The following is a 26,044-nucleotide window of genomic DNA, read 5'->3' on the forward strand; positions in this document are numbered from 1 at the left end:
AACAGGGAGCCCAACATGGGGCTTGATCCCAGGACCTGAAGATCATGACCTGAACCAAAGGCAGATGCTTAATTGACTGAGCCACCCAGGCACCACTTTATTTATATTTATTTAATATAGATATTATTAATTATTAATATAGATATATTTAATATAGATATATATTTAATATATATTTTAATAATTATTTAAAATAGATTTATTTAAAATCTGCCAAAGGAAATGGCATATTCTCTGATCTTTGGTCAGGAAAGTCCCTAAACACTTTTATTACATTATTTTTTTAATCAAAATTTTAAATTTATCTGTAGTCAAATTAATCTTTTCCTTATGCCTTATGGATTTTGTATTCTGTTAAGAAAAGTGTTTCCACTTTGACATATCTATGTGTATGTCTGTGTGTGTATATGTATTGTACACATATATATAGATGTATACTTTATTATCTACAATAATTTTATTCTTTGGTCTATTATATATGTATATTATATATATATGGTAATATATATATATATTTTTTTATTAAAGGAGAGAGACAGAGAGGCAGAGGGAGAGGGAAAATCCTAAGCAAGCTCCCCGCCCAGTACAGAGCCTGACATGGGGCTCAATCTTAAAATCCTGAGATCATGAACTGAGTCAAAATCAAGAGTTGAATGCTTAACGAACTGAGCCATCCAGGTGCTCCTGGTCTACCTTATACATATTGTTAGGAATATTCTATTTGCCTCCTCAAATTTGCCTAGCTGCATCATCTGATATAACGCACCAGACAACTGCAAGAAGTACACATTTGTAGAGTTTATTGGGCAGCAGTATGGAGAATGGGTTGGAGGGATGCGGAAAGGACATGAATGGGGCGGAAAAATCAATTAGGGCTATGGTGTGTAGTAGCAACTGGTGAAGGGGCAGGTTGGAGGCCCAGTCAAGTGGTAATGTGGGCCTGACTTAGTGACCATTGAATGTGAGCATGTGGGACAAGCAGCAGCAGCGGTGAGTGGAGGTTGGCAAAGACAGGAGGCTTTGGATGGGCACGTTTCTGCTGAGACATTGGGGGCGGGACCTTGGGAGGGAAGCAGGGTCATGCAGGGAAGGAGTCTAAGGCAAGACCACTGACCTTCCCATCTACGATTCTACCCACTAACCCACTATCCGATTTCTATTCTTCTCTCAACTAAGAAAGCCCAAGGAAAACCCACTTTACAAGTAACTGTTTTTCACAAGTGCTTTCTCGTTTTGGAGGTGAAATTGTAATTAGCAGTGACTATGTGAAACTGTTCAATGAAAAGCAAGCGGTCCTGTCTGTAAATGCCCAAGTACGAATGGTACAAGTGTCCCTGCAATTTCTGTATTAGCCACAGGGTGGCGAGCTCAGTTCACAGAAACCCGAATCCGCACCCCAGAAATTTCTTTTTCTAACATTGTTAACAAAAGGTAGACTCTGTTATGGCCGAGATTGGCTGCTATATATAAATGAGAGAATAGAAACTTCCAAAAAAATTATTTTATTGAATAATCAATTTGGGCATTTACAGCTTTATGTGTGCCTTACAAAAGCTTATTGCTTTTTTATTTTCTATTCCTCCAGGACACTTGATTTGAGAAAGCAATCGATAAGGATTAATTTAGACAACCAGGTGCCACAATGACATAGTGATCAAATTCTATTCCTTAACTAGACTAGATGCTTTTCATTCGAAGACCATACATATCTAATGTATCCCTTAGTCCTTGCTAGGGGTTGAATCGTGTCCCTTGCCCCCCCCCCCCCCCACCCCCCCATCAATGTAACCGTATTTGAAGATAGAACTTTTAGGAAGTAATTAAGGTCATAAGGGTAGGGTCTTAATCTTAAATGACTGTTGGTCTTAAGAGAATTTAATATTTCAGAATTATTTTAATGATCAGTAATACTGGGAGTAGAAGAAGTCCTAAGACAGAAGACTAGTAGGATATCTTTCTCATTCCAAATGATCTTAAACAAAAGCAAAAACAAAACAAAACAAAAAACAACCCCCCCCAGAACTTATGTTATATCTATATAGACAAATATCTATACTTGTGTGTACATTTTTATTAGGAAATTACAAGATATCCAAAAGAACAGAGCCAGAGAAAAGTCGACAGTCTATGGCAAAGCTTCCAGAGTCTTCTTTGCCAACTTTCCCCTATGTTTGCTAAAATTACCTACCTGAGGACAAGACCATCAAATCCGCAATTTGGAATGAGACTTAAAAGTGCATATTTCTAGAAAGTTAAAGTATTGTCTTAAATCCATCCCAAGGTATCAAAGATGGATCATTTTACATGCAGATGTTTCAGGGAAGTAGACTGGTAGTGGTGGTAATAAAGAAGAGAGGAAAGATGAGGGAAAGTATAGAGACAGAAGGAGGAAAATGAGAGAAACTTTCCCCTTTGGAACTAATGAGGTTCAGATCTGCTCAGAAGACTCCATGTTTTGTTGTTTTTTGCTCACTTACAAAAGGGAGACACTTAAACATGGAAACAATCCATATTTTAACCGTAAATCAGAATTTGAGGTTCAGTTTTGACATGTATGCTTTTGGGCAAGGTGCTTTCTAATCCTTTTTCCTAATTTGTAAAACAGAGCTAATGCCTACTCCTGGAGGCCTGAATGAGAAGATGCCTACAAAGCTTCTAGCCTTGTCCCACACAGAGTTGGTGCTTGGGATTATTTGGTGGGGTTTAACATCCTACTTAAGAGTACAAGCCCTTGGGGATTCCTGGGTGGCTCAGTGGTTGAGCGTCTGCCTTCGGCCCAGGGCGTGATCCTGGAGTCCAGGATCAAGTTCCACATCAGGCTCCCTGCATGGAGCCTGCTTCTCCCTCTGCCTGTGTCTCTGCCTCTTTCTCTCTGTCTCTCATGAATAAATAAATAAAATCTTGAAAATAAAAAGGAGTACAGCCCTTGGAGGCAGATAGTCTGGCCTGAGTCCAGCTTGGCCAGTGACAAGGTAGGCTGCTGGAACAATCTACAAGTTTCTTCATCTACAAGCTGTAGGTCATATTTACTCTCTGTTGTTGTGAGGATAATACAACACACCTCAAGTTCTGTGTAGTGAGGGCTACTTAGTGGGAGCTCAGTGATCAGCCGCTGATACTGTCACCCATTAGGCTTGGACATGGTACTTGGCCCTTGGGGGAAAATCATGGATGGAAGCTGGAGGAGCTCTCTTCTGCTCATGCCTCTGCACCTGCTTTTACACTGTTCTCTTCTGACTTAGATTTGATCATGCATCATGTGTTTATGGATCAATATTTAGTGCAACATTTCTCATTTTTTAAAGACTTATGACTCCTTTTGATAAATGTAAAAAAAGGACAACCTTCCTATTCCTTTTCAGATTTTGATTCCCTGCCCCTCTGTCCATCCCCTACTCCCATCTGGGCATTGCCTTCAGGGGAAAATCTCCCGTCTGAAGGCTCGCTATTGCCCAAGACAGAACTTCCCAGTCCCAGGCCAGGGCACTTGGAACCTGCAGTGGCTTATAGGAGTGGCAAGAAGATGATCCCCCCCCCCAGCTAGGTGGGGAACAATCCATCCCTCTTCTTATTTCCTGGTGAAGTCTCCTATGAATCCTACAAGTTCCCTTTGAAACATCCCTGCTGTAGGAGCCCTGTCCTAACCGTGGCCTTTGTGTTTGGCAGAATTCCAAAGTGACCCCAGCAATCCATGCTCTTGTATAATCTGCTCTCTGTGTGTGAGCAAGCCTGTGAGAATGATGAGATCTTGCTCCTGTGATCCTGTTACATTGTACCTTTACACAGCAAAGGTAAAGGGATTTTGCAGATGTAATTAAGGTCCCTAATTAGTTGATTTTTGAGTTAATCAAAAGTGAGATTATCCTGGGTGGGCCTGGCCTGATTAGGTAGCTTTTAAAAGTGACAAGCAGCAGCAGGCATTCTGCTGGCTTTGAAGCAAATGCCTGTGCTGTGAACTGCCGAAGCAGTGCAGAAACAGCCAGGAAGGTGAAAGAAAATCTGGAGAGAGGAATGTGCAACATTTTCAGCAGTGTGGAGCCAACTGCTTTGGAGAGGTAAATTAAGACAAGGGCTGCAAAATACACATCTTATTATCCAGCAAGCAGGTGGTCAGGATATATTCGGTGGAATGGCATGGACAAAATCAGATTGCAGTGTTATGCACAGTGAATGCAAGATGCGGAGTAGATGGAGCAAGCACAAGCTGAGTCTTTCAAGCAGCTGTGCTGGGGAAGGAGAGACAGAGGGCAGTAGTTGGAGGTGGGCCCCTAGGGCTACAATATGGTTTTCATAATGGGACATTCTGAGGCTTGTAGATGCTACTGGGAAGGACAAAACAGTGAGAAGGAGAAGAGGAAGGCACTTCATGGCATGATGTTCCCAAAGAGATAATCATGAACAAAGAGGGAGAAATGTTCCCTGGGCAGGAGTGGGCTAGCTCTTCCACTGTCCTTGGAAGGAGAGCTGTGTTAGGTTCAGGTGCAGGTGAGTGTGGAAGGGGGAGTGATTGATTGGGTAGGGCCGGAAGAAGAAGCATTTTTTTTTACAGATGACCTCTACCTACTTTCTCTGTGAAGGAGGAAGCAAAGTCATCCACTCATAATGAGATGGTGAGTGTCTGGTTTGTGGAGTGGGGAATTAAAAATAAAAATCTTTAAAATCTGATTATAGCACACATACAGAAAAGTAGGTAAGTCATAACTATACCAACCAATAACTTAATACAATTTGAATTCAATCATGTAACCACCACCCATTTAAAGACCTAGAATGTTACAGCACCCCAGAAGCCTTTTCTGTGCCCCCATTGAACAGCAAATGCTTCCTAAAGGAACTGCCACCCTGACATCTAACACCATACATTAATTTTGCTTTCTTTTTGGTACTTTGTCTGATTGGAATTCCATGGTATGTATTGTTTTATACTTGATTTCTTTTACTCAACATTGTGTTTGTAAGATTCATCATGTTGTTGGGTATAGAAGTATTTCATTAGTTTGCATTGCTATATAGTATTCCATTTACAAATATATCACAGTTTATCTTTTCTAATGTTGATAGATATTTGGGTTGTGTTGGTTATCACAAATAGGGCTTCTATGTAAAGACATACTACATATTTTTATAAGATTTTATTTATTTATTTATTTATTTGAGAGAGAGAGAGAGAGAGAGAGAACGTAAGCAAGGGAAGAGGTGAAGGGAGAGGGTGAAGCAGGTTTCCCACTGAGCAGGGAGACTGACAAAGGGCTCAATCCCAGGACCTGAGCCGAAGGCAGATACTTAAATGACTGAGCCACCCAGGCACCCCCATACTACATATTTCTTCGTGTCCATGTAATGCACTTGTGTTTAACAGAAATGTAGGAGTGGAATTACTATCAGAAATATAGGAGTAGAATCACTATATGTTGGGTTATACATATATTCAGCTTTCACAAATATTGCCTGGGAAGGAAGGATCTGGCAACAATCTTGCAATCAATTTTCTCCCTTTAGTGAGGATGCCTGGGAAAGAAAAAAATAAATGACCTAGATAAACCCTTTGTAAACGTGCTAATGAAAAGACTTGCAGGCAAGTATGCTGATGGTATTTACTAGCATGAGAGTCTTTATCTATGGAATGCTTTTTAGCAGGATGTACTTGAATCATTTAGGTTGCTTTTTGTAAATAAACCTGGCATATGTCTCCTTAAGGGTTATGATTTCCAAGGAAATAGTACCTATGATACTGAATAATCAGAAAATAAAATGTAGATGTTTCACAATTTCAATTCTGAAAGAGCTCCCATTTGCTTATGTGATGGCCATATGCATTATAGCCTCCTAACATGTCAAGGAAGAACGTGAACAGTGGTGGTGTTGATCACCGATCTTTTCTTGCTTTACCTATGCCTCACAATGACCTGTATCCTTGTAATTATTTGTTGAACATGGGAAGCCCTCTGAATCTTCTATTTGACTGATTCGTTGTGTTCTCTCACTACCAAACAATATCCTACATGATTGCTCCAATTTATGCTTCCAACAGCAGTGTAGGAGAGTTCCAATTGCTTCCATTCTTGCTAATACTTGGCAATGTCATTTTTTTATTTTAGGCATTCTGGAGTGTGTGTGTAAGTCTTTTGACTTTATTTTTTTTTTTTTCAAAATTGCCTCGTCTCTTCTTTTATTTGCATCAATTATAAAAGCAGCTTACCCATTTCTACAACAAATCTGCCCAAATTTTGATTGAGATAGCATTAGAGTCATACACAAATGTGGAAGAAAGGCCATATTTTCAGTACTTCATGTTGTGGGTTGAATTATGTTTCCCCCACTCCCCCAAAAGTTATGTTGAAGTCCAACCCCCATATCTATGAATATGACCTTATTTTCAAATGAATCTTTGCAGATTTGATCAACTTAAAATGAGGTCAGAGTTGATCAAGGTAGCTCCAAAGCTCAATGAGTGGTGTCTTATAATGATACCATAGTTGACTTTTAGACTTCTTTCTTTCCAGAAACATATTTACTAAAGACTATAAATTCCCTTCTAATTACAGATTTAGTCATATCACATATTTTTAGATGTGTTTACAGCTTCATTTTCATTTGCTGATTTGCCATTTCTTCTTTGACCCAGGGTAATTTTGAAACACTTAATTTGAGAAATATGGATAATTTCTGGTTGTATTTCTGTAGTCAAGTCCTAGTTGAATTTCACTATAATCAGAGAACATATTCTAAGTGGGTTTTTTATTTTTATTTTTTAAGTGGTTTTGATCCTTTGGAATTTATTGAGAATTACTCTATGGGCCAACATGTGGCTTAATTTGGTAAATATCCTATATATACTTGGAAAGCTTGTGTCTTTGCAGTTCCTAGGGTCAGTGTTCTATATGAGGAGATCAATTTGTGTTTTTCAAATTTTCTCTATCTTTAACTGATTTTTTTTGGTCTGCTTGTTCTATCAACTCTTGAGAAAGATATATTAAACTCTTTTAGTATCATTGTGAGTTTGTCTATTCCTCCTTTTAGTTCTGTCAACATTTCCTTTATTTTTAGATTATATTGTTATGTGTGTACACACTTAAAATTGTTATAACTTCCTGTTAAAATGGAACTTTTATCATTATGAAATATCACTTTTCTTCTATAATAATGCTTCTTGCCAAAAGTTTACTTTAAGTAGTATTAATATAGGTACACAAGCTCTTTTGGTTAGTGATTGCATAATACATATTTCTCAATTTGTACTTTTAGGCCCTTTGTGTTGAAGGCATGTCTTTTATAAAGAATACAAAATTAAGTTTTAATTTTTGTTTTCTAAATCTACCAATATCTCTCTCTTAATTGGACTGTTTAGTCAGGCTAAATTTGTTGTTATTACTTAAATATTTGTCTTTAAATTTATTATAGTACTGTTTTATATTTTTCCAATCCATGCTAAGTTCTTTTCTCTCTTTCAATGTCTGTCTCTCTTTTGTAGACTTACTGGTGCTAAGTTCTCTCAGTTTTTATTTGTCTGAAAATGAATTTATTAAATTTTTACCTTTAAAGATATTTTTATTGTATATAGAATTTTAAAGTACTTTGAGGCTATTATTACATCATTTTTTGGCTTTCATTATTGTCTTTTTTTTTTTAAAGATTTTATTTATTTATTCATAGAGACAGAGAGAGAAGCAGAGACACAGGCAGAGGGAGAAGCAGGTATCATACGAGCCTGACGTGGGACTCGATCCACGGTCCCCAGGATCACGCCCTGGGCTGCAGGTGGCGCTAAGCCGCTGCGCCACCAGGGCTGCCCTCATTATTGTCTTTAACAAGTTTTTGCAAGTCTTAGTTTTTTCCAGTTTGAAAGTAATCTTTAATTTTTTAAAAAATATTAGCAGCAATGTCCACAATAGCCAAACTGTGGAGGGAGCCTCGGTGTCCATCGAAAGATGAATGGGGGATAAAAAAAGAAAGATGAATGGATAAAGAAGCTGTGTATATATATATATATACACACACACACACACACACAATGGAATATTACTCAACCATTGGAGGACAAACATTATATGGTCTCATTCATTTGGGGAATATAAAAAATAGTGAAAGGGAATAAAGGGTAAAGGAGAGAAAATGAGTGGGAAATATCAGTGAGGGTGACAGAACATGAGAGACACCTAACTCTGGGAAATGAACAAGGGGTGGTGGCAAAGGGGGTGGGCAGGGGGTTGGGTGACTGGGTGATGGGCACTGAGGGGGGCAGTTGATGGGATGAGCACTGGGTGTTTTGCTATATGTTGGCAAATTGAACTCCAATAAAAAAAATACAAAAAAAAGGAGTAAATAAGTAAAAAAAAAATTGGCTGCTTTAAAAAGTTTTTAAAATTTTTATTTATTTATTTATGAGAGACAACAGAGAGAGACAGAGACATAGGTAGAGGGAGGAGCAGGCTCCCTGTAGGGAGTCTGATGTGGGACTTGATCCCGGGAGCTTGAGATCATGACCTGAGCCAAAGCAGACTCTTAACCACTGAGCCACCCAGGAGTCCCTAAAAAAATTTTTTTATACCTTTGATTTTTAGCAGTTTTAGTTCAGTAAGTAAACTAGTAAGTTATAGTAAACTGTAACTAGTAAGTTACAGTAAGTAACTTATTTAGATGTATTCAGTTATGCTTTTTAAAAGAGATTTTATTTACATATTTATTCATTCACTCATTTATTTAGAGAGAGTGAGCAGGGGAAGGGCAAAAGGAGAGGGAGAGAGTATCTCAAGCAGACTCCCCACTGAGCACAGAGCCTGACACAGAGCTCCATCTCATGACCCTGAGATCATGACCTGAGCTGAAATCAAGAGTCAGACTTTCAACTGACTGAGCCACCTAGGCACCCCAAGATATGATTTTCTTGATATTTATCTCACTTGGGGTTTGTAGAACATTTTGGGTCTGTGGATTGATATCTTTCATTATTTTTGGAAAATTTGTAATAGTATTAATCCAAATATTGCTTTATTCACATTCTCTCTCTTTTTTTTCTAGAATCCCAATTACATGTGTTACATTTTTTTTATTGTACTCCTTTGGTCTTAAACTTTTTTAGATTTTCTATTTTTTCTCTCTCTCTCTGATTCATTCTGGATATTCCCTTTAAAAAAGCCTATTTTTTATGCCAGTTTTAGGTTCACAGCAAAACTGAGTGGAAGGCACAGAGATATCCCATATATCCCTTTGCCCCTATGAATGTATTGGCCTCCCCCATTATCAACTTCCTCCCATTAGAATGGTCCATTTGTTGCAATTGATGAACTTGTAATGACACATCCTTATCACCTCAAGTCTATAGTTCACTTTGGGGCTCACTTTTGATATTGTATGGGTTTGGACAAATGTATAATGACATCTGTTCATCCATATAGTATCATGGGAAAAGTATTTTCACTGCCCTAAAAATCCTGTGTTCCACCTATTTATCCTTTATTCCTATCCCACTTCTTGGCAACCACTGATTTTTTTTTTCCTATCTCCATAGTTTTGCCTCTTCCAGAATATCATATAGTTTGTATAATATAAATGTAGCTTTTTCAGATTGTCTTCTTTCACTTAGTAAAATGCATTTAAGTTACCTGTATACTTTTTCATGCCTTGATAGCTAACTTATTCTTAGCATTGAATATTCCATTGTCTGGATATGCCACATTTTATCAGTTCACCTACTGGAAAACATTTTGTTGATTCCAAGTTTTTGGCAATTGTGAATAAACCTGCTGTAAACATACATGTGCAAATTTTTATGTTTACATAAGATTTCAACTCCTTTGAGTAAATACCAAGGAGCACAATTGCTGGATTGTGTGGTAAGAGTATGTTTGGTTTTGTAAGAAACCATCAAACAGTCTTCACAAGTAACTGTACCATTTTGCATTCCCACCAGCATTTCCACCAGTTGCTCCACATCCTTGGCAGCAGTTGATGTCAGTGCTTCAAATTTTGGACATTCTGTTAAGTGTGTAGTCATATATCATTGTTTTAATTTGCATTTCCTTTATGATATATGTGGATTATCTTTTCATATGCTCTATATCTCTATATTTTTTTTGTAAGTTGTCGTTAAGCTCCTTGGCCTATTTTTTAATGGAACTGTTGTTTTCTTACTGTTGAATTTTTAAAATTCTTGTATATTTTGGATAAGAGTCCTTTATCAGATGTATATTTTATAAATGTTTTCTCGCAGTCTGTGTGGCTTCTCATTTTCTTGCTAGTGTCTTTCATGGAGCATAGTTTTTTTAAAAAAATTTTTAATGAAATCCAGCTTATCAATTCTTTCTTTCATGGATCATGCCTTTAGTGTTATATCTAAGTCTTTATCCCCATACCAAAGGTTATCTAGGTTTTCTCCTATATTATTTTCTAGGAACTTATAGCTTTGAATTTAGCTTTTAGGTGCACAATACATTATAAGTAAATTTTTGTTAAGGGTATAAAGTCTATGTATAGATTCACTTATTTGTATGTGGATGTCCAGTAGTTCCAGCACCATTTGTCAAAAAGACTTTCTTTTCCCCATTGTATTACCTTTGCTACTTTATAAAAAGGTCATGTGATTATATTTCTGTGGGTCTATATTTGGGTTCTTTATTCTGTTTGATCAATTTTAGAAATTCTTTTGTTAATATCACACTTTCTTGATTACTGTAGCTTTACAGTAAGTTTTGACATTGAGTAACATCAGTCCTTCAATTTTTTTCTTCTTCAATATTGTGTTGACTCTTCTGGATCTTTTGGCTCTTCATATAAACTTTAAAATCAGTTTATTAAATCCACAAAATAACTTGCTGAGATTTTGTTTGAGATTGTGTTGAATCTATGGACAAGGTTCGGAAGAACTGATAACATGGAGTCTTCTTATCTACTCAATATTTTCTTTTGAATTATTTTCCTGTCATTAATTCTGTCTTAAGTTGATAATATTGTGTTTTTCAGTTTCCAAATTTCTATTTAATGTTTAAAAATCATTTTCAGTTGTGAAATTTTCCATCTTGCTTTTTTATATTGAATATATTTTTATATTGAATATATCAGCCAAGGCTATTTTAAATTTTGTGTCTGACACATTCACTATTTGGATTTTCTATGGGTCTGTTTTGTTTGTCTGCTTTTTTCCCTTTAATTTTCAGGTAATTCTTAACTTTTTTGATGCCTGATAATTTTTTTTAAGGATTTTACTTATTTATTCATGAGAAACACAGGGAGAGAGAGGCAGGCATACCAGCAGAGGGAGAAGCAGGCTCCATGCAAGGAGCCTGATGTGGGACTCGATCCTGGATCCAGGATCACACCCTGAGCAGAAGGCAGGCGCTCAACCACTGAGCCACCCAGGCATCCCAATGCCTGATAATTTTTGATTGGATGTTGTACATAGTATATGAAAAGTTATAAGAAGAAGCTGAGGCTGTGGACAGTGTTTTCTTTCTCCAGTGATGATTTACTTTTGCATCTGGAAGACAGGCCAGGGACTCTTTACCTCAATTCAATCAGCTACTGAGATGTTTTGAAGCTAAACATCAGTCTTTGTGAGGAGAGGCTTCTAATGACTCTCAGAAGAGTGAGGGATCTTTGTTTGAAGTAAAATTCATCTCAAGACTAAGTGGCCTGAATATGCTCATTTCTGAATCATTTGCTTTTGACTTAAATAATATAAGAAATAGTGAAAGGGATTATAAGGGAAAGGAGGGAAAATGGGAAAAATTAGAGAGAGTGACAAAACATGAGAGACTCCTAACTCTGGGATATGAAAAAAGGGTAGTGGAAGGGGAGGTGGATGGGGGAATGGGGTAACTGGGTGATGGGCACTGAGGAGGGCACTTGATGGGATGAGCACTAGGTGTCATACTATATGTTGGCAAATCAAACTTCAATTAAAAAAAGGTAAAAAAAAAAAAAGAATGCTATTCACAAAGTAGTTTAGGTCTCATTGACCTTAACCAGTTAACTGTGGCAAAGGTAAGGGGACCACACTGATTAGGTTAAAACTATCAGTTTTCATCTCTGGAAGTGGGCTGAATCGAATTCTCCAACTATTGCACAATAGGTGGAAAGGATTCAGGGAGAGAACTATAGTCTATGATACATGGTGACCGCAAAGAACATTAAACCGAGGCTTGGGAAATCTGAGTTCTAGGCTTGACTTTACCACTGATGTTAATATATAGGCTTGGATGAAGCATATTCTGTCTTTAAACTTTAAAAAGTTTCAGTAAAGTAAGGGAGTAGGATTATGTTCCATACAGGTGTGTCTCTATTTTTATTGTAGGCCAAAGGGGCCTCATTTCACTTCAGCAGAATAGCCTTATTTGAGGTTTATGTGTAAGATTTCACTTGATTAAAGAGCTTCTCAGCTAAAGAAATATTAAAAAATCAGTGGACTAAATGATTTAAAACATCTTTAGTTTTATTCTTTTGTAGATGAACGGTAGTAGTCTAAATGTATTTTTTTTGCTTGTTTTTGAGTTTTTAAAACAAACTCTAATCACAATCCTATTTAATTTCTTTAACAAAAAAGACGCTGACCACAAATTACATTTTTTTATGGGAAATCATAAAAGCAGAAATTTTACAATGGTATAATGCAATATGTCCAGGTTTGCCAGGAACATGACATTATTAATATATATATATAAATATATATATATACACACACACAGAGATATACACATAGTGAGCTTTAAAAATCTGAGTCTATAGGTTAGAGACAGAGATAGTCAAAGATTTGAAGCATGAGGGAGATTCAGTGTGCAAGAGCTTCTCCATTACCGACTTAAAGATGCAAGAGACCTGTAGAAGCTGAGGATGGCCCCTTAGCTGACAACCATCAAGGAGATCGGGATTTCAGTCTTACAACCACAAGAAACTGAATCCTTCTACAACCATTAGGCTTGAAGGATGTATTAGCCTGCTAGGGCTGCCATAACAAGATACCAAAATGGGGTGGCTTAAACAACAGAAATTTATGTTCTCACAGTTTTGGAAATCATGATGTTGGCAGGATTGGTTTCTGGCGAGGCCTCTCTTCCTGGCCTGCAGACAGCTCACTGTTTCCTTATATGGACACCATCCCTATCAGATGAGGACTGCACCCTATGACCTCATTTAACCTTAATTATCTCTCTAAAGTTCCTTTCTTCAAATATAGTCACACTGGGGATGAGGGCTTCAACATATGAATTCTGTGGAAACACAGTTCAGTTCATAACAGAAGACCCTAACCTGTAGATTAGAATTGTAGCCCAGGCTGGCACCTTGATTTCAGCACAGTGAGACTCTGAGCAGAGAATCTAGCTCTGGGCTTCTAGCTTCCAGAAACCGTGAGATAGTAAACCTGGCTTGTTTAAAGTTACTGAGTTTTGGTAATTTGTTATAAAGCAATAGAAAACTAAGCAGGGGCATCTAGAAATTCTAGGCTAATCTCATGTTATTTATAAAGAAGATGGTACCCAAAGAAGTACAGAGTAAAGCAGCTGTGGAGTTTACTCTGCCAGTTAGACTTGCCGGGTGATGAGCACTCCCCAGTAAGCTCGATCTAGAGCTTTTTCTACTGTAGTGTTTACTTCTTGACCTCCTGCTGATGTAGCCAATGAGGTTTTATTCTAAAAAGAGAACATTTTTTTTTAACTTTTTTATTTATTTATGATAGTCACAGAGAGAGAGAGAGAGAGAGAGAGAGAGAGAGAGAGAGAGAGGGGCAGAGACACAGGCAGAGGGAGAAGCAGGCTCCATGCACCGGGAGCCCGACGTGGGATTCGATCCCGGGTCTCCAGGATCGTGCCCTGGGCCAAAGGCAGGCGCCAAACCGCTGCGCCACCCAGGGATCCCAAAAGAGAACATTTTTGCCTCAAATTCTCTTCTTTCTGGACCAGGCACAGTGAATGTATAGTTTTCCCCTTTTCCTAGTGACTAGGAGAGCAGGATTTCTGTTCTAGGACTTCAGCATTCCCTGTTACTGCTCCATTCTAGAGATTTAACTCCCAACTTCTAGAAAAGTCTTGCTTCTGGTTCACTTGATGTGCAGGGTTTATGTAAATACCATCCGTAGACCATCCCTATTTGAATCACCTCTGGTGCTTGCTAAAAATGCAAAATCTTGACCCTGTTCCCCAAGAGGTTTGGATTCAGTAGGTGATACAGATGCATACTGCAGTTGCAGAAACACAGTGACATCCTTTGTGCTGTAGTGTGTGCCCTTTCCTACTTGTTGGCTCCTCAGAGGAGAGCAGAAACATCTGTTCATCATTCTATGCATAATAAGCCATAGCATAATTTTGATTACCTCATTCCCATAAGATTCCGGTGAGATGGATTTATCTTATCATTGTAAAATGTCCAATGTTAGGAACCTTATATTCTTAACTCAGCATTCTGCTTGTTTTCCTTAGGCTGTCACCATCATTTCCTTCCCTTTGTTCTGCTTGCTGTAGCCAAACCCATTACCACTGAAGAAGAATGATTATTAGGAATCCCCTAAATGACCCTCCCCTGCCTCATTGAAGATCTTCTGTTTGGGGGTTGCATATAGATAGCTTGCTTTTGAGTGCTGTTAATATCGAGATTTGTGTTTCAGACCATAATCAAGGTTTTAGACTTGATCCCTTTTTCGGATGTTGGGGGAAAAGATCCTACAGTTCTTTGTTAAAATAAAAGTTACTACCATTTTCCCTCTGTCAACCTTAAGGAGGTTAATTCTCAGTCCTTGGCATGGGTGATAGAGTCTTCTGCTTTCCTTGCCTTATTTGGTCCCTCAGTCATCTAGGTGTGTGTACTCTTAACATTTATATTTCATTTTGTCTGGATACTTGCTGTCTATTTGGGTAGATGGTCACACAAAGTTCATTGGTCCATTCTACATATTATGCAAAATTTATGGTGCCTGGGGCTTTCAATGTTGTAACATGCTTTGGAATCAATGAGCAGGAGGATTAATTTTACTATGGGCTATTCTTTTTGTAAAGATGCACATATTTAAAATGGAAACATCCTGACAAAATAGCTTTTAATACTGAGTGGTAGTGTAGGAGATAATTTAGGGGAAACTTAAAAATATCTAATCTGGAAGCCAGCATTATGGGGCAAAGCATAGTTCATTTCTGTTATAAGTACATTGAGTAGTGGATATTCTGGACTGGCTAAGAAGTTATAAGGTTCAAGGCCTTCTTTTTTCACTCTTGGCATAGTTGTCCCAGACTCTGTTCACATGGCTGGCCTTTGGAGATTAAAGGTCTTGAAGAATTATGTGGATTAAAGTGTTTTCAAATTCTATTAGTGATGCTTGGACACTCTAGGATATATATATATATATATATATATATATATATACACACTCTAGGCTCTTGGTTGCTCCTGGACCTTTGCCAACTTAAATCTTGTTATGCCACAGGCAATAGAAAGTGCTTTTACCAGACTATGGGCCAGTCTAGGTGGGCTCCCAGGCTTTGAATATAACAATGGGGAGAGTGCAGTCTACTCCTGAGAATTCACTGTTAGACCAGTGTTTCTAAACTCTTTTTTCAAGATAAGTTTAAAATCTGATTTTATTGTGAGATTTATTGATTTTTGGCTATTTGCACCTCATTTGATTTTTAGAACACTGCGTGCCAATCAAAATATATCTGTGAGCAGGCTTTGGACTTTTAGGTCACCAATGTGCAATCTGAATATTCTCGTTCTTCATAAAGTTAAAGGAAGTATCTGGAGAAGGTGTCCTGTCTGAGAGCTATTCAATGACAACTTTGAAACTGTGTGTCTAATCCTCTGAGTTTATTTTTATTAGCTTGGTGGAAATGCCTTAACTTATTTGAGCTAGAGTACCATTAAGTCAATTAAAAAAATCACTCCTTTACTCTCCCACCCTCCAAAAACGATAGGTCTTTTATCTTATTAATCATTTCTCACATGTATGCTAGTGTGGTGGATGCTGTGATGGGCCATACAGGTTCCTGTTCTGAACTGAAGCCCTTAGTCTTTTAGCTGCCAGGAGTGCTGGCTTGTCACAGCTCACAGCAGCATCTCTCTTGGGGAGTCTCAGGCTAAAGGGAGCTGCTTCATCAAAAGTTACACTATCCCCTGCAGGTGGGGGGCAAGGGAGCAGTCTGTATTCAGTGACTGGTCATTGCAGGGGTACATAGGCCAGGACAACTTTTCTCAATTTGGAACAACTCTGAAGGTCCATACATCGCAGGTCAAGAGCTCCACAGGATTGCTGAGGCTGTAAGAAGTTTTGTATGTCAGAACTGATGACAGGAGATGCTGTTAACAGAATCATCCCTGATTGGGGCTAGGTGGCATTGCTTAACCATCTGAAACAAGATGAGTGCCATTATTGTAATGAACGCCAGGGTTGGAATGGTAGTGAGGTGGACTTGAACTTCCAAGAGCTATGGAAATGGTTACTAGCACACAATGTTATTTGGGTCCAATAGATGACAGTTCATGAGAGTATTGCATAATTTATACTATCAAGAGAAATTAGGAATGGGTAATCAGCAGGAAGCTTATATCAATTAGCCCAATAAAATGTCACTATCTTTGTCCAGTTTTAGGACTGAGTCAATTCTCAAACACAGAAGCTATTGGCTAAAGGAGAAGGTGGTTCCCATAAGGAAAAATGCTGAAGCACTATGGCAAGTGTAAGCATTAAGGAGTTTCTCTTTTCTCTTTCAAAGGGATCATGGACATTTACTTGGGTAACCCGTACTGGGGAAACCCTATGCCGTGGAAAGGGGAATACCTCGAGATTTTGAAGACTTTTCTGTGCAAGGTCCAAGTTGACACTGATATCTGGGGACCCAAAGGCATTATCATGCCTCTCAGGTAGAAAGGTGGTATATGGGGTCCTGATAATAAATGGAGTCCTGGCTGAGTCTACCTCACAAAAAGTCCTGAACCCACTTAGTGGTCATTTCCCCATTCCCAGATATTTAATTAGAATGGATACTTTTCTAAGTAATCCATAGGTCAAAAATAAAAACACAAGGGAACTTAGGAAATATTTAAAATTGAATGAAAATGACAATATAACACATTGAAATTGTAAGATGCAGCTAATGTCATGTAGAGGGAACTTTTTAGCTTTAAATGTTTATATTTGAGGGATCCCTGGGTGGCACAGCGGTTTAGCACCTGCCTTTGATCGAATCCCACGTCGGGCTCCCGGTGCATGGAGCCTGCTTCTCTCTCTGCCTGTGTCTCTGCCTCTCTCTCTCTCTCTCTCTGTGCGTGACTATCATAAATAAATAAAAGATTAAAAAAAAGAAAAGTGTAAAAGCACCATATAAGTGAGCCACCACTCTTATAAAAAAATGTTTATATTTGAAAAGAAGAAAAGCCTTCTTTTGTCTCATCGAATGGATATACTGGGAAGTTGGTAGCACTCCCATAGTGTTTCTTGGTCCTATGGTCAAGAGCTGTCATATGGGTGGATTGAATTGAAGTTTTGGCTGCAAAAGTTCATTTTCACAGCATTAAAATAAAGACACATTCTGATCTTTTTTTCTTTAGGGCATATGCAGCTTAGAGATTTTACAGGATTTTCAAATGAGGTAGACCCATATGCCTTTCCCTCCACTTTATCCTGTTACTAAGAAGAGAAAATTAAGCAGTGTCCTTTATATAGTTCTCATGGTTTTATTTTTATAGAGTAGGAGAAATCTCAGTAAACAACTGGGTCTATTTAATTATTAGCAAAAATTATTTCAGAATAATCATTCTAACCAATCATAGTTTAGTAAGCATTATCTTATATCTAAAAAATTATAGCTTAAGCAATTGAGAAAATCAATTTATTTAATTATATAGGAGTATGCACAGTTTATTTTAGAGGGTTCATCAGAAAGACACAATTCTTGGGATGCTTGGATGGCTCAGAGGTCGAGTGTCTGCCTTTGGCTCAGGACGTGATCCTAGGGTCCTGTGATCGAGTCCCACATTGGGCTCCCCGTGGGGAGCCTGCTTCCCCATCTGCCTATGTCCCTGCCTCTCTCTCTGTGTCTTATTTATTTATATTTATTTTTTGTATTTTTTTTATTGGAGTTTGATTTGCCAACATATAGTGTAACACCCAGTGCTTATCCTCCATCAAGTGCCCCCACTCAGTGCCTGTCATCCAGTCCCCCGTCCCCCCGCCCACTTCCCCTTCCACTAATTCCACTACCCCTTGTTCGTTTCCCAGAGTTAGGAGTCTCTCATGTTCTGTCATCCTCTCTGATATTTCCCACTCATTTTCTGAGTGAAGTAAGTCAATTGGAGAAGGACAAACATTATATGGTTTCATTCATACGGGGAATATAAAAAATAGTGAAAGGGATTAAAGGGGAAAGGAGAGAAAATAAAATCTTTTTTAAAAAGGACACATTCTTAAAGTTAGATGCATTCTGAGTACTTCACAGTTATTTCCCTTTTATAGATATGAGCACTTGGTAATAATTGCTTTATAAGTTTTCTGGGTTAATATTATTGTGGCTAATATCTATGGCAATAACCAGTTAGAAGTAACAATGAAAAAAAGATTTGTTCATAATAGTAATAAAAGGGAGAAAATGTCTTTGAATAACACTAAAATGAAATGTGTGAATCTCTATGGAGAACATTACAAAACCCAACTGAGAGATATAAAAGAATTGGAATAATGTAGACATAAAATGTTCTTGAAGAGGAGCAGGATTTATGTGAAATGTCAGGGTTTTTTTTTCCAAATTAACTTACAGTATTAATGTAATAAAAAGTCCAACAGGATTCCCTTGAAAATTGCCAAAATATATTTTTTAACATCACTTGGAAGAACAAACAGGTGAGAAGAATAGTACTAAGAAATGCTGAGAAAGAAATATAATGTGGCAGAAACAACTTTATTGGATTCTATTTAAACTATTTGTTATCACTTATAAAAACTATAGCAATTATATCTGCATGGTACTGGTAGATAAGTGAATAGATAATTTAGAAAAATAACTTCATGTGAATAAGACTTTAATATCTGAAGAGGAGGCAAACCAAATCAATAATAAATGGTAGGATTATTTAATTATTACTTCTAAAATATTTGAAAATTGTTTAGAATTTTCTCTTACTAATTGATCATCTATTTTCTGATGGAATAAAACTAAGTGTCAACAAAACATGAAAATGATAGAAATATAGGTGAATATTATCTGATCAAGGGATAGGAAAGGATATTTTAGCCTGTAGGCAATGAAAGAGACGACTGATAGACCTTACTTCTCATGTAAAAATAGTTTTAAAAACCCCTTTCTCTATTTAAAAATACAAAACCAATACAATACAGAGTAAATGGCATGTAACACATTGGGAAAGTATTTTTAACAAATACTTAAGGTAATTATACTTGGCATACAAAGAAATATATTATTAAGACCAAAACTTATAAAAGGAGGAAAAGATGTGAACAGGTTAGAGAATTTTTTAAGAAAATTAAAAAAAAAACAACAACCCTTTACTCTCAAAAAGAATCAAATTAATATAAAAAGAATGAGGTACTGTTTTAGGTATATATAATTGACCCTTGAACAACACGAGTTTGAACTGTGTAAGTCTATTTATATGAAGATTTATTTATTTATTTATTTATTTATTTATTTATTTATTTATTTATTTATTTTCCTGCCCAGCTGGCACACTTATTAGCATGAAACAAGCCCCTCCCGTCCTGGATCCCATGCCCACGAAGTCCCAAGCTCCCACAGCAGGATCCCTCTGCCCCCTTTCTGAAAGGAGCTCTCAGGCCTTGGCAGTAGCCTGAGTTGCCCCAAGGGCTGTGAGCTGCTGAATCTTCTGGCTCATCATCTCCATGACATCCTGTTTCATGGCATGCTTCTCCTGCAGAGCTGGTTGGATTTTCTCCACTTGCTTCGTATGAAAGTCTATCTTCCTCTTGAAAAAGTCCTTGGCATCCTCAGCTGTCTTTTCTACATAGTATCCTGTTCCCACATCAATGAGTACATGTTCCACATCATGTAGCTTCCCAGGGACGTACATAGAACTCGTCAGTGGGACGAGTAATTCTTCCCCCTGGTTGTTCTAGTTCAGCACATTCAGATAGTACTTGGCTTCCCCATACTTGGTCTGTACCACCTTGAGCTGGACAATGGATGTGGACAGGAACTCCACTTCCTGGTCCAGCTGGTTCTTGAGCATATCTAGCTGCAGCAGGTTCAGCATGGTGATGTTAACCAACTGCACCATGTTGGGAAGGAGGACCAACCTCCTCCAAGGAGGACCAATCTATATGAAGATTTTAAAAAATAAATACAGTAGGGGGCACCTGGATGGCTCAGTTGGTTAAGAGTCTGCCTTTGGCTCAGTTCATGATCTTGGTGTTGCTTCGCTGGGAGTCTGCTTCTCCCTCTGCCCTTCCCTCTGCTCATGCTCTCTCTCTTTCTCAAATAAATAAATAAATAAAATCTTTAAAAAAATACAGTACAGTGCTGCAAATGTATTTATTCATGATATTTAGTTACTTTATTATAAAAATACAGTATATAATTCATATGCCATGCAAAATGTGTGATAATCGGTAGCGTAAACCAGTTGTTTATGCTATCGGTAGGTCTTCTGGTCAATAGTAAGCTGTTAGTTAAACTTTTGCAGAGTCAAAAGTTACACGTGGATTTCCAACTGCATGGGGAAGTTGCTGCCCCTCACCCTGGCACCATTCAAGGGTCAACTGTAGTTATCAAACAGCAAATGTCTAATGCTTGAGCATGCTCACTGAGTATAAATTGTAATTACATGCCTATATTATATTTAGATTACATATATTGAAAGCCCCCCAAACTATTAATACTGTTTGACTTGGCATCTCCAGTTCTCAGGATATTTCCTAAGGAAATCTTCCGAAGAGCAGATTTTCATAAAATAATTTTATCATTACTTATAATTGAACAGTTATATACATCCAATAAAACAATTTAAATATCCAATGAATGGGAAATGGTTAAGGTAAATTGTGTTGCATCCATATAGTGAGATGATAAGCAGCCATTTAAAATTATATATATATATTTTTTAATTTTTTTTATTTATTTATGATAGTCACAGAGAGAGAGAGAGAGAGAGAGAGGCGCAGAGACATAGGCAGAGGGAGAAGCAGGCTCCATGCACCGGGAGCCCAATGTGGGATTCGATCCTGGGTCTCCAGGATCGCGCCCTGGGCCAAAGGCAGGCGCCAAACCGCTGCGCCACCCAGGGATCCCTCTCTGCGCATTTTTTTAAAAAAGATTTTATTTATTTATTCATGAAAGACACACACACACACAGAGGCAGAGACACAGGCAGAGGGAGAAGTAGGCTCCATGCAGGGAGTCCGATGCGGGACTTGATACCGGAACCCCAGGATCACGCCCTGGGCGGAAGGTAGGGGCTAAACCCCTGAGCCACCCAGGCAGCCCTCTCTGCCCATTTTTAAATTGGATTTTTTTTTTTTTTGGTGTTGACTTGAATGAGTTCTTTATATATTTTGAGTGTTAACCCCTTATCAGATATATTATTTGCAAATATCTTCTCCCATTCAGCAGATTGTCTTTTAGTTTTTTTGATGACTTCCTTTGCTGTATAAAAATATTTTTATTTTGATGTAGTCTTTATAGTTTATTTTTACTTTTGTTTCTCTTGCCTTAGGAGTTGTATCTAGAAAAAATGTTGCTATGGCTGATGTAAGAGAAATAACTGCCTATGTTCTCTTCTAGAATTTTTATGGTTTCAGGTCTCATGTTTAAGTCTTTAATCCATTTTGAGTATATGTATGTAAAGTGTTAGAAAGTAGTACAGTTTCATTCTTTTATATAAAGCTGTCCAGTTTTCCTAGCACCATTTACCGAAGAGACTTTTCCCCATTGTTTATTCTTGCTTCTTTTGTCATAGATTGACCATATAAATGTTGGTTTATTTCTGAGGTCTTTATCCTGTTCTATTGATCTCTGTGTGTATTTTTGTACGAGTATCATACTATTTTGATTACTACAGTTTTGTAGTATATGTTGAAACCTGGAATTGTGTGTGATATCTCCAGCTTTGTTCTTTCTCAGGATTGTTTTGGCTATTTGGGTAGTCTTCTGTGGTTCCATACAAATTTTACTTCTTTAGTTCTTTTAGTTCTATTTCTTCTGGTTTTGCAAAAAATGCTGTTGCTATTTTGATAGAGATTGCATTGAATATATAGATTGCTTTGGGTAATTGGACATTTTGACAATATTAATTCTTCCAATGCATGAACATGGACTATCTTCCCATTTGTTTGTGTCGTCTTCAATTTCTTTTTTTTTCTTTTTAATTTTTTATTATTTTAAAATTTAAATTCAATTATCCATCATTAGTTTTAGACATAGTGTTCAATAACTCATCAGTTGCATGTAACACCCAGTGCTCATCATATCTGTGCCCTCTTTAATGCCCATCACGCAATTACTCTATCCACCCACACATCTCCCTTCCAGCAGCCCTCAGTTTGTTTCCTATGGTTAAGTCTCTCATGATTTGTCTCCCTCTCTGATTATTTGTTTCCTCAGTGTTTTATAGTTTTCAGAGTACAGGTCTTCATATCATGTCTAGATATTTGAGCCTTTTCGGTGCAATTGTAAATGGTGTTTTAAAAATTTCTCTGAGACTTCCTTGTTAGAGCATAGAAATGCTACCTATTTCTGGGTATTAATTTTGTATCTTGCAACTTAATGACTTTTAAAATTACTTCTAGTAATTTTTTGTGGGATCTTTATGATTTTCCATGTATAGTATAATGTCATTTCTGAATAGTTACAGTTTAACTTTTTTTTTTTTTTTTTTTTACCAATATGGTTACCTCGTATTTCTTTTTCTTGTCTGAATGCTGTGGATAACACTTCTAGTTCTGTGTTGGATAAAAGTGATGAGAGTGGACATCCTTATCTTGTTCCTAACCTTAGAGGGACAGCTCTCAGTTTTTCCCCATTGAGAATGTTACCTGTGGGTTTTTCATATATGTCCTTTATTATGTTGAGGTATGTTCCCTCTAACCCAATTTTGTTGAGAGTTTTTCTTTTTTCTTTTTTTTATCAAGAATGGATGTTGAATCTTGTCAAGTGCTTTTTTTTGCATTTATTGAGATGATCATATGAGTTTTATCCTTTGTTTTATTGACGTGGTATATGATGTTGATTGATTTGTGAATCTTGAACCATCCCTACATCCCAGGAATCAATCCCATTTGATTGTGGTGAATGATCTTTTTGATGTATTATTTGTACAGAATTTGCTAATATTTTTTGAGGATTTCCGTATCTGTGTTTATCAGGGATATTGGCTTGTAGCTCTTTGTGATATTTTTGTCTAGTATTGGTATCATGGTAATGCTGGTCTTATACTATGTATTTGGAAACTTTCCTTCTATTTGTTTTGAGAGTTTGAAGAGAATAGGTAGGACTATTAACTCTTAAACGTCTGGTAGAATTCACTTGTGAATCCATCTGGTCCTGGACTTTTATTTTTTGGTTGTTTTTTGATTACTGGTTCAATTTTGTTACTTGTAATTGGTTTATGCAGATTTTCTGTTTCTTCCTGGTTCAATTTTGGAAGATTGTATGTTTCTAAGAATTATCCATTTTTTCTAGGTTGTCCAGTGTGTTGGCATATATAGTAATAATAATATGCCATTATCCTGGCCAAGAGTTTGTCCATTTTATCTTTTCAAAGAAATAGCTTTTGTTTTTTTCTATTTTTTAATCCCTATGTCATTTCTTTCTGCTCTGATTTTATTATTTATTTCTTCTACTCACGTTTCCCTTTGTTCTTTTTCTAGTTCCTGTAGGCGTAAGGTGAGACTGTTTGAGCTTCTTATTTTCTGAGGTAGGCCTGTATTGCTATATACTTTCCTCTTAGAACTACAGTTCTAAATCTAAATCTAAGATTTTGGACCCTTGTTTTTCATTTTCATTTGTCTCTATGTATTTTTTGATTTCTTATTTGATTGCTTCATTGACCCATTGGATGTTTAGTATCATGCCATTTAATTTCCATGTGTTTGTGTTTTTTCCAGTTTTTATTCCCTGTGATATATTTCTAGTTCATACTATTATGGTCAGAAAAGATGCATGGTATGATTTCAGTCTTCTTAAATATATTGAGGCTTGTTTTATGGCCTGATATGTGATCTATTCTGAATAATGTTACATGTGCCCTTGAAAAGAATGTGTATTCTGTTAGTTTTTGGGTAGAATGTTCTGTATATATCTGTTTTGTCCATCTTGTCCAATGTGGCATTCAAAGACATTGTTTCCTTATTGATTTTCTGTGTGGATGATCCTATCCATTGATGTAAGTGGAATGTTAAGGTTTCCTACTGTTTTTTTCTTATAATTTTTAAAAGATCTATTGAGATATAATTGACATATAAAATTCTGTAAATTAAAGGTGTACAATGTGATGATTTGATATACATATATGTATTGTGAAATGGTTAACACAATGTAAAGTTTCCTATTATTATATACCATCAATTTCTTTCTTTATTTACATTAATATTTGCTTTATGTATTTAGATGCTCCAGTGTTGGGTATGTAGATATTTACAGTTGTTAAAACCTCTTGTTTCATTGATGCTCTTATCATTATGTAATGCCTTTCTTTGTCTCTTATTACAGTCTTTTGTTTTAAAGTCTATTTTGCATGATATAAGCACTACTACCCTGGCTTTTTTTTCACTTCCATTTGCATGGTGAATGTTTTTCCATTCCTTCACTTTCAGTCTCTATGTGTCTTTAGGTCTCAGGTCAGTCTCTTGTAGGCAGTATATAGATGGATCTTGTGTTTGTGTGTGTGTGTGTGTGTGTGTGTTTGTGTGTGTTTAATCCATTCCAGCAGTCTGTTTTTTTGATTGGAGTATTTTGATCATTTACATTTAAAGTACCTTTTGGCAGGTGTGTACATTTCACCATTTAAAAAAATTTGTTTTCTGGTTGTTTTTGTAGTTCTTCTTGCTCTTTTTCTTTGAGATTGATGGGCATCTATAGTATTTTGTTGGGCTTTCTTTGTCTTTTTCTTTTGGTGTATCTATCATAGGTTTTGGATGTGTGGTTATCATGATATATAGCATCCTAAGTAAAGAGCAGTCAATATTAATTTGATGGTCATTTATGTTCAAATACATTCTGGAAAAAAAAAAGAAAAAGGATTCTTTTTCTCTTCTCCATCTCTTCCCTTTTTACTCCCCTCTCCACATTCCATGTGTATGCTGTCATATTTTACATCTTTTTATTTGTATTTTTATTATGTCTAGTTATGGCCATTTCTTTTCTACTTAAGTCTCTTTAACATTTGTTGTAAGCCTGTTGTAGTGGTGATAAAATTGTTTATCTTTTTTTTTTTTTGTCTGGGAAACTCTTTGTCTCTCCTTCAAATCTGAATGATAACCTTGCTGGCTAATTTACTCGATGGGAAGATTATGAGAGGAACAGGTTTGAGGAAGTGTGCTGGGATTGGAAGCTTTGGTTTGGGTTATGTTGAGACACCTATTAAACAATCAAGTGGAAATGTAGAGCAGAGAATCAGCAGCATAGATTTGTTTTAAAGGCATAAACTAGATGAGAACAATTGGGTAGTGAATATAGGATATGTATATGTATACATATGTACCTATATAGTACTGTGTAGTATACATGTGCAAAGAACCTTTTAGAAATTCAAGTTTAATATATGATGTGATTAGTGTAAGTCCCAAAGAAACAAGAAATTTCAGAAAGAATTACAGAAAAGTTTTCAGGAGAAGAAGTAAGAACCCTTGGATATGGTTACCATGGAGACTTCAATATCCCAGGAATGATAGGCTGAGTGGACCTAATTGTGACCTAGAGCCCTGTAGAAGGGATGGGATGGCAACCAAAGCAGACCTTCTCCCTAGGACTTTGAGGAGCAGCCACCTGTAAAAGAAAGGAATCAGATATTTCTCAGAGAACCACCACCAAATTCAAAATACATTCAACTTTCCTTTGATCTATTCTTCTCCTGAATATGATGTGCAAGATGTTTCCTACAG

The 26,044-nt window shown here is 36.9% G+C and overlaps 1 pseudogene; it reads right to left on the reverse strand.

The window, feature by feature from the left end:
• Positions 1-19,761: 19,761 nt before the first annotated feature.
• LOC129516151 (prefoldin subunit 5-like) lies at positions 19,762-20,238 on the reverse strand (annotated as a pseudogene).
• Positions 20,239-26,044: the final 5,806 nt, after the last annotated feature.

The sequence above is a fragment of the Nyctereutes procyonoides genome, unplaced genomic scaffold (assembly GCF_905146905.1).
Source record: "Nyctereutes procyonoides isolate TBG_1078 unplaced genomic scaffold, NYPRO_anot_genome, whole genome shotgun sequence".
Taxonomy (NCBI): domain Eukaryota; kingdom Metazoa; phylum Chordata; class Mammalia; order Carnivora; family Canidae; genus Nyctereutes; species Nyctereutes procyonoides.